Below are 10,199 nucleotides of genomic sequence, written 5' to 3' on the forward strand. Positions count from 1 at the left end.
GAGGCTGGTGATGTTAGAAAATGGATATGAGGACAGCTGCAAGACCCACAGTGTTTCTCTAGGTTGCCTTTTCCCCAAGGCACCTCCACTTGGAAAGAAGGTTCCAGCTGGGCTGACAGACTTGGAAGCTGAACTTCTACTTAGCAAGAGAATAAGCCTAACACAGATTTCCCCACGGCTTTCTGATAAGGACATGACAGTCAGGAACCACACCTAGGGAGGCTCTTTCTGGGCTTGTTGCAGGCTGCAAGGTCTCTGCCAGCCCTGGCCAAGGATGGTAGGAGGGTTGTGTTGTCCCCTCCGCAGCAGCCCACCGGGATGCCCCCAGGGAGCAGCAGCAGCAGCCTCCTCCCGTCTGGGGTACGGCTGGAGCAGCACAGGGAGAGGAGGGCACCGCACTGGCTCTCGGGCACGTTTCTTCACAGAGGGAGCAGTTTCCACACAGGCGTTTTAAGAGTTTGCAAAGATTTATCATTAAGTCAACAACTCGTTGTGCAAGAGGCCCTGTGAGATGTAACAGGAGCTGGTAGATGCCATGGCACTATGAAAGGAGAGTCAGGAAGCTCTGTTCCCCGCTCAGAGATGTCACAGTGTTTTTATACCTTAAGTCATGCACCTGGTGTGTTTCGAAGGGACAAGTGACTGGGCTACATCCTGGTGACCCAAGATGTCAGCACTTTATTAAGAGGGAGACTGAAGACAGGCAGATGAGGACGTGCAGGTATTCCATTGCTTTAAAAAAAAAAAAAAAAAAAAAAGAAGAGAAAATATAAATTTCTGTGGGAGACATAGTCTCCCCACAGGAAGAAGTAGAGGTTTGTTTTAAGTGGGTTTATTTTTTTTAACATTACGAGTATTTTGTTTTAGAGGAATGGTGTTTCACCTGCAAAACCAGAGTTCATTTTATCTCCACCCACTCCTCATTAATCAACCTCAAAGAGCATTTTTTACAATAAAGAGATACAATATTAGTTAAACTAATGACTTACATAGGCAGAATCATTCCCGCAATCTCACCGAATGCTTGGAGCAAGCAGACAGGTCCTGAGAACTGACAGCATTGGCCAGGTCCAGGGTATGAGGCTCCTGAACAAGGGTTGCACCACGGGGGAATCCCCAGTCCCAGCAAAAGCCCCCAGCCTCACCAGCCCCTGTCAACAGCATCGATGAGGTACACAACCTGTACCATGAAGATGTGGCACAGCAGAGAAAACACTTAGGTTGGATATTAGGAAGAAATGCTTTATTCTGAGGGTGGTGAGGCATTGGAACATGTTGCCCAGAGAAGTTGTGGATGCCCCATCCCTGGAAGTGTTCAAGGACAGGTTGGACGGGGCTTTGAGCAGCCTGGTCTAGCAGGAGGTGTCCCTGCCCATGGCAGGAGGGTTGGAACTACATGGCCTTTAAGGTCCCCTCCAACCTGAACCATTCTATGATTCTATGATTTTCACAGAGAAGTTTTGGGAAGAAACGTCAACACCAAGGCAATTGCTGGCCCCCATGTTGAGAGGCAGGATGCAAAGCAAGTCAGAGTGGCTATTCTAGATAAAGTCCTATGTGCAGGGAGCAGGAGGGCAAGCTGCAGGCGGTGGCCAGCTGACAGCATGGGTGAATGAAAAGGCACAAGGGCTATGGAACTGAGTGAGCACTGGGACTTGCACGTGGGAGAGAAAAGCAAGCACACAACATTTCAGCGATGGGTTATGAGCAGAGGAATTTGAAGAGGAGAGTAAGATCGTAGAATAGGTTCATTCTAGATGCATCAGCAAAGTTTGGCTGTGTCTAGCTTTGACCACTTTTCCTTCCTCTTCTAGTCTCCCTAAGTTTCAATTTGCCTTCTCCACAGCCAACACTTCAGTAGTAGCAAACACGAAAGGAAATGCGTTGGTGGTGCTAGAAAGGAAAGCTTAAGCCAGTAGGATTTGCACAAATGGGAAAACGGGCAGGGGAGAAGATGGCTGCACAACGGTGAGGCTGGAATGGATGCGACCCTGGGAATAGCAACATGGAGCACGACAGAGAGGGTGGTGACTGGAAACCAAATGCTGTGACAATGTGGGAAGCCTGAGCTGGTGACAAAGGTGGCTAAATGGGGGGCCAAGATGGAGGCATGGATTTAGTTAGTGCTCAGGAAGTGAAGCAGGCACAGCGGGACTCAGAGGTAGAGCGCTCAAAGGCACCAAGAGAGGGAGGATCTGATGGCCCGAGCATAGGCATGGTGCTCCAAGGAGGACACTGAGCAGGAGATGGGGAAAAGCAAGTACCAGAGCTAGACGTGGTGGGCTGAATACAGCAGTATGGAGGCTCTTGGGAGCTGTGCAAGAAAAGAGACACCAAAGAGCCATCAGCACCAGTCTTGAGTAGAAAAGTGGCTCTCAAGATGAAGTTTGGCAGCAAAAGGGAAGAGAAAGTTGCAAAGTGTATACCACCAAAGTAATTGGGACACCAGCAGAAAAAAAAAACCCAAACCCCTAGCAAAGCAGGAAATAAGAGAGATGGGGGAAACTGGACAGAAAGAGGACATCAGAGTACGCATAAAAGCGGAGAGAAGACAGAGCAACAGAAATCCACCAACACCCTGCAGCCCTGAAAAGGCAGGTATGAAGCGGGCTGTGGAGGAGCAAGGCAGTGGGGAGCTGATGGCACAGGATGAGCCAAGAGGGTTGCAGTAAGACCATAAAGGCTCACAGGAAAGGATGGGGATGATGCTCCATAGTATCAACACACGACACAAGGAGATAGGGAAGGAGGGGCAGGGACAGCTGAGCAACTGGTCAAAGCAAGCTGAAAGCAAAGCTAATGGATTTAACAAAGGCACGGAGGAGTCTCCAGCAGAATGGCAACACTTATTAAGAGGATGTGGCACCAAGATATGATGGCAGCAAATAATTAAAGGTTGGTAACAGGCACTAATTTAAGGCTAATAAGAGGCAGCAATTTATCAGGAGACAACAAGAGTAAAGAGTCCAGGAGCAATAAATTCAACAATGGAGTAAAACCAAACAGGCATAGCAAGAACCAGAGCCACCAGCATGATAACAAGGACAACAACGCAGCAGCATATAAACTCTGTACACAAATAGAGAGCAGCTGATGGAGGCCCAGATGGAGCTGCCGGGCCTCCTCCCTCTCCTTATTCAAATCTTCGCCAAATACCCATCTCTGCTGGGAGGCCTTTGGGAAGAAGTCAAGCCAGTGACCAGGGAAGACACATCGTTTTGAAATAGGGCCCCTATTGCGCTTGTCTCTGCACCTGGCATCTAGACCAAGAGCTCTTCAGAGCAGAGGCCGTCACAAGATCCCCACCACTTGTGGGGTGGGCAGGGTGGGGATGGACACAAGGTTAGTAAGGAGGGGCATATCCAGGGAACGGCAGCCATGAGTAGATCCCCGAAGGAAGGTGCCATCGCTGGGCCTGCGGAACAGAAGCAGCATGAGGAAGGGGCAAGAGGACATTTTAGTTGCAGCCCCAGTTAAGGAACAACCAGGCACCTCCCTGGAGACCAAAGGACCGTCTTCCCATGGGAATGAGGAAACAGGAGCCCAAGTGTCAACTGGTGATCGGGAGGGCAGGAGGAGCAGGCTGTCCTCCCCATAGCTCTTACTGCGTTTTTCCAGCAGCTTCCTAGAAAGCACACAAAGCTTACTAGCCATGCTCCTGTTCCATCCAGCCTGAAGTAACCGGGGACAATTGCCATTGTCCCTGCAGCAAGGATACCTCTCGTTCGCTCATGCCCAAGGACCAAAGCCAGGCAGCGGGAGGTACACACCCGCCCCATTGCTCTCTGCCTCTGAGCTCGAAAATCCCGATCCTCAACTTGGGCCACTCCAAAGGAGGTCAATGCCCAGCAACAGCACGTCGGCGGTCAGGTTTGCTCCAGCTCTCCCTCCCGTCAGCTGTCCCCGGGGCTCCAGCCACCGCAGCCACCGCAGACCAGCCTGCGCTTACAGCTAGGGACACGAGGCGTGGAAAGAAAGGGCTGCCATGAAGCTAAGAGAAGCGCCTTGAGACACCAATGCAGAGAGCGTGGGAAAGAGGCTAACGACATTCATGTTCATCAGGAGACAGATAAAACCACTGCAATAATAAAATTTCATTATGACAGCTAAGGAAGAAGAAACAAAAATTCTTTGTTTACTGTGTCTATAATAAAGTACAAAGGTATCTGCCTTTGCGCTACTGGTTGCACAGGCAGGTTTCAGCCCTGGGTGAGGGCCAGAAGTTGCTGTATGTCATTTTCCAGGCAGCAGATGGGCTCTTTACAGCGTTAACTCAGCTCTCTGTGCCACAAGGTGCATACAAAACAACTTTCCTGGGGTCCCTCTCCTTATGGGAACAGAGAGAGGACACTGCAAGATTTACTAGTTCACACAGACTTACAGATTTATGAATTTATCAAGAGAAACGGGGAGGACATTAGGGTCCTCACCAATGGCTGAGGACTGCTTCATCCTTGCTATGCATGGGAGAGTCGACGTTGGCGTTCATTCTCAGGGCAGAAAACCATTAGAAACCTGACTTTTATTCCCTATAGAGCTTTGTTTTTTACTACAGGTCTTTACTAGTGCATTCAATTTGCAAATCCAAGGGAATAGTATGGGAAAAGTTTCTATTTTTAACAAAAGAAAGTAAAAACTTCTGAAGTAATGAACTGCTGGATAAAAAGATTAATCTTCTTGAAAGAGTTTTGCTGCCTTATGTACTCCCACACAATACATTTTACATACTTACATTTTGCATGCATATATACATACGATTCTCCTACAGAGTACAAAAATAAATTGATCCATATTATAAACTTACTCTACATATGCATGGTTTTTATTCACAGACGTGTGTGAGAAAGTTTGAGAAAATGAAAAACCATACCAGCCTGCGACTAGGGCCAGGGGCAAGGACAGAACTGGATAAAAGCAGTATATTCTAGGCAGTAAAGCATCCTCTTATCTGCTCACTTTTAAAGACACTTATCCCCCCCCGCCATTATTTTTGTTAAGAGAAGTTCGTCTATCCTGAGCACCAGAGCAGCTGACCCAATGGCAGTAACCTCCTGGTGAGTCAACTGTGTCCTGAGCTGAATGTCCCCACCCCCATCCCAATAGGAAGACTTATTTTAGATAGCTCTGTCAGAGCATTCACGGTGATGTCTTAAGCACTGTTAAAAGCTTATACCAGCAAGACAAATATTTATTTCTCAGTTTGAATCATCTCCCTTCTTTTTTAAGAAACCCATTCATGACTAAGCATGTTTCATCACAAGCTTTTTAAAATGTCTTTATACGATTCCACCTCGCTTACAAAAGGCCTTCATAGTTTTGCCTCAAATGCTCACAAAATGTAATGAGGCTCGAGACATGAGTCTAGCTCGGAGTTCCCTGCAGTCGTAGCATACTCAATTTGCTCTAGTCTATTTTTTCCTAGTCTGGCTCTGCTTTTTCTCTTTCTGTTCCAGCAATCATGGCTTAGAAAGGAAATTTTTCAGGGAAGAAGAGTTTGCAGCTCATTTTTGAGGTTTTGACCAATGTCTGATCTGAACAGTCTGGCAATCCCAGCAGTGAGCAAAAGCAGAATGCAGGCAGGGTCTCTGAAGTGAGTGCACAAAAGACATGGACTAAACATGAATGACTTGCAAAAGGATCATGAGTGACCTACAAATCAGCCATTGCTCACTGCGTCATTCAGCAAATTTAGAAAGAGCAGGCAACTAGGACAAATGCAAGCCTGCACTGCCTTTGGATCAAGTTCTTTGAGTATCTTCAGACGAGCTTCTTTCCTTCTCTCTGCCTCTGGTTTCTTATCTAGCTGATGGGATTAGTGATTATTACTGGCTTTTGAAGCCACCTGGAAATTTACTGATGAATAATGATAACAGCACACTACTATCTTGATGGTTTTCCTCAAGTTGCTCCTAAAACACTTCCCCTCAAAACGTACGTGGGCTGCCACTGGTGACCCAGTTCTTATTCCTACCTAGTATGCCCAAGTGCAGTGCAAAGGACAAGGTAGCACCATAAGCATCTCTCAAGAACATTCATTGCTGTGACCTCAAATTTCCAATTCTTCTTACAGAAACCCCAAATTTATTGGCATCACTTACTGGGCTGTTTTAAGTGGAGGGAAAGTCCTTGGGCAAGGACCTGTGGTCTGCCTGAGGATAATAACAAGAGGTACCTGCTCAGCTCCACAGGGTTTATTGGCTGGCCACAAACAGCAGTATTTATGTAGTCCCAGTCCTCTTTTATGGCAACTTGAGTTTGAAGCTTACAGGGCAGCTCTGTGCCTTCCCAGAAGGACCTTGAGAGCCCCATGAGCAATGACTGAAGGCCATCCCAAGGAGCCATGGACCAAAATGATCCAACTTCCACCTCTCTCCCAGGTCAAGTCAATGGAAAGAGCTCAGCACTGCAGAAGAGATTTTTGATCCACAGGCAGCCAACATGCAGTATTTGGTACCATGACCTACCACGGTACCAAATGGTACCTATCGTGGTACCAAAAGGTCACATATGTGACTGAGACCATCTGAATAGAACTACAAGCTTTCATTAAACATATGCAAAAGCATCTCTGCACTGCATCCATGTGAAGACATTTCACTCGGACACTTCACAGTCTGACTCACAGCCCAGACAAGTTTACAGAAGCAATGGGCAACTTCTTTCAATTTTTCCCCCTGCGCCCCTAAATCTAAAGCACCACCTTAGTCATCTTTCCCTCAGGCTCGCTGACTAGCAAAGGGGAAGGGAGACATTTCAGCAGAAACTAAAAGGAAAACCACGTGTGAAGTACAGGTTGGTTACTGCAGCAACCACTTTCTCAAAACAGCCTAGATTGCGATTTCAGAGCTAAGAGTAAGGTTTACCAGGTAAAACAAGGACTTATTCGGTCAGCCTCTTAATCACAAGAGCTGAAAACAAAACACACTAAACAAACACAGCCCAAGATACATTACCTTTCTCCAGCAAGACCAAGATTGGCGCCTGAGGGAGAAACCAACCCCCAAATCCAACTATTTGGAAACAGACAACCTCTGTCTGGTGTAGCCTCTCCACACTAGTGAGGTTCCTAATTTCATTAGTGCTGTCTTGCGTTTTTTGCTAACGGTGATAGGATCTAAAGAAATACTGTGATCTCACACACTGATCCATTAGCCAGGAAACAGATCTGCCCATATAGCCTTTGTCTACGGATGAGCATTTCCAGATAGGAACAACTTCATTTAGAGACTAGTTCTGCCTCCGTTAGAGGCAGAAATATCAGCAGTCCATCCCTTGAGAAAACTGAAACTTTCTCCTCTCAAATCAGCATTTCATCTTCTAGAAGAAATTCAAAGATGCTAAGAGAGGCTTCCTCTCAAAATAGCGAAATGCTGCCAGGTGAGCCCTCACTGCAGCCCTGGGGGCAGTGGGAAGGGAGGTGGGATGCTGCTTGGAAGGTGCCCAGACGTCTGGGGGTGCCGCTTGCCTTTCTAAACCCCATCTCAGGCCAGTGTCTGCACCAGCAATGCTGGTCCTTGTCCTAATCGTGAAAGGCAGCACTATAGGAGGCTGGATGACACTTAGCCAACTTGATGAGGAGTCAGTTGTACAATTCATCCCAGCCATCAGTATCTCGGGCCCAGACTGCCACCAAATACTCAAGAAAGGTAACAGATAACAATAGAAGAATTTGTTTTGAATGCACTGAAAGACCAGGTCAAATTTTGGCAGATAATTGCAGGAACCTGTTCTTTATCTTCCCATGTTCACTGCACTTTAATCCTCCTCAGCTCTTCTCTTATGCAGGAGAGCATATATATTTTTAAAAGAAAGGCAACCAGATAAGCAAACTGTCAGGCGAGAAGAACAACCAGTTCATGTCATATCTTTGCAGTCGCTTCTACCACACCCAACCTCTCTAAGAATGCACTCCCTGGATTTGTTTTCTTTTTCTGATAAAAATATAAAATGAGCAATAAATGTGGGAAATGTACTTTTTCCATCCCCGGAAGCAGAAAACATGTCTTGTAAATCGTGGATTGCCACCTTCCACAACTCCATCCAGACGAGTAGCCCACAAAGATCAAAAAGCAACCCTTTCATGAGGTTTGGCTTACTTAGACAAACAAATCAGAAACATCCTGGGAACAAAGCTCCATGTGTCTTAATATCCCTACTCGGACCCAAGCCAGAGTCTCTTCTGCCTCTACTCCAACCAGAGAAATAAATGGTGTGCCTGCATCCACATCAATAAAAACTATTCATCACTTTCCCAGCACCGTAAGTGTTCCAGTAAACACTATTTGCCTGCTAAATATTTAGTGTCGCTTGCCCTTCAGTGAAAAGGGATCCTTTCTGACAACTAGTTATATCATGTCAGATACTCCAGAACTTCCCAATACCATAAGGGAGAAAAATGAGTCAGTTCTACTCAGAGCAGGGATGCTTGCTTGCGAAATTGCCCGCTGAGCTCTTGAGACAGTGAAATTAGGCTCTAGGCAGATTAAATTAGCTTCAAACACTTCAAGTCAGAAAATCCCTGAGGGGACACTAGAGTGCCCCTTCCAGAAGGGCACAAGTGCTACTGAAAGTACCACACCACTTGCTAAATGCCTCTCACCAGCAGCACCTACTTCATGCTCAAGCATTGACTGAACACATGCTTATGCTCTACCACCCTTACAAGCCCAAGGTACTTTATCCCTTTGTCAGATGACTCGGTTAACACCACCCAGCAAGGAGTGCCAGGCAGTCAGATCAGGCTGATTTGAAGGGCCAGAATATCTCACCAGTAGTTCTTTTTCCTGTGTAATCATTTCTTTTAAAGAAAAAGGAAATGAAGTGGAAACAGTACTATCAGGCTCCTCATACAAAAAAAAAAACAAAAACCACCCAACCAGTTTGAAAACAAAAAGACCTAAGGCAGGGTCTCTTGCAGCAGGAGGTGCAGATGGCAGCATCTTCAACACAGTCTAGGCCCAATTAGCTGTTCACATAAAGAGGTGCCATTTCATCTTTGCATACCCTAGCTAGAAATTCAATTCCATTTCCGGTCTGCATCATCATTTCCCACTCTTATTTGCTAAACAACAAACGGCCTCCTCTCTCCATCACCTTACCTCAGCACCAAAAGACATTTTTAAGACTTCCAGGGACAATTTTTTGCAGAGAACAGCCGAGCAGAGGACCTGCAAGCACTCCCCTGAAGCACTCAACTGGCTACAAGATGATTTTCCTACATTTTCTTCTCATGAGAGGTACAGCCAGTATCAGTTGAGCCAGATGACTGAACCCATGAACCACTAAAAGCCTAACCGCAATGATTTGGGTAAAGGGTATAATCTAGTCTGGTATCAGGTCTGCAAGAGCTGCCATTAGCAAGTCCCCAGGGAAGAGCTGAGAGCAGGACAAGCCTGAAGTACAGTTGTTCTTCATCCTTCAACACCGGGAGGACTGCCTCATGTGGTTATTCTCTTTAGTAACTCTCCACAAAAAGGTCCTTCTTTTAAGTATGCACCCACCAACCAGTGTCTTGTTTCTACCACATTCTTCCACTATCTCAAGGAATCGCAACCTGTTGTCTGTTGTGTACTTGGTACCTTCATTAATAGCCTCCAGCTCATGCTGGAAACACCAGTGAGCAGAGTTCATCCCAATCCAGTTTCTCTGCCCTGACATGGCTCTGCGCACCTGTCATACCTGCTGCCAGCCATTGCTTTTGCAGCTGAAGAGTCCTAGTTTGCTCTGTCGCTCCCTGCAAGGAAGCTCCTCCACACCTCCAGGCCTCTTCCAATCCTACAACACTTTCATCTGAGAGGACACCTTTACCACACACAGCAGTAAGGCAGGGGTGGACAACAGGTTTATACATAGCATAGAAGCGCTCTTTTCCTTCAGTTCCTTTCCTACGTGAATGCATCACTTGCTTTTCTTGACTGTTGCCATCTCACCAGCTCAGTGCTCAGCAAGGGCAGTTTGTGGTGACAGTTCTTCCTCCTGAAAGGTCATGGCCAGCTCAGAGCCCATCTTTTTATTTGCGAAGCACGGAGAGTCGTTCCCCATGTGCATAGCCTCCTTTGCTCATGCAGACTTTCACCTGTGCTAAGGTGACCAGCCTGAGCCGTAAGAATTGAGGACCAAGGCAAGGAAGTCATGGGGAAAACATGACTTTATCAGAACTGCTATCATTCTTTCAAGTATACGGGTACAACCTGCACTTT

This window comes from Chroicocephalus ridibundus, chromosome 1 (assembly GCF_963924245.1).
Source record: "Chroicocephalus ridibundus chromosome 1, bChrRid1.1, whole genome shotgun sequence".
Classification (NCBI taxonomy): domain Eukaryota; kingdom Metazoa; phylum Chordata; class Aves; order Charadriiformes; family Laridae; genus Chroicocephalus; species Chroicocephalus ridibundus.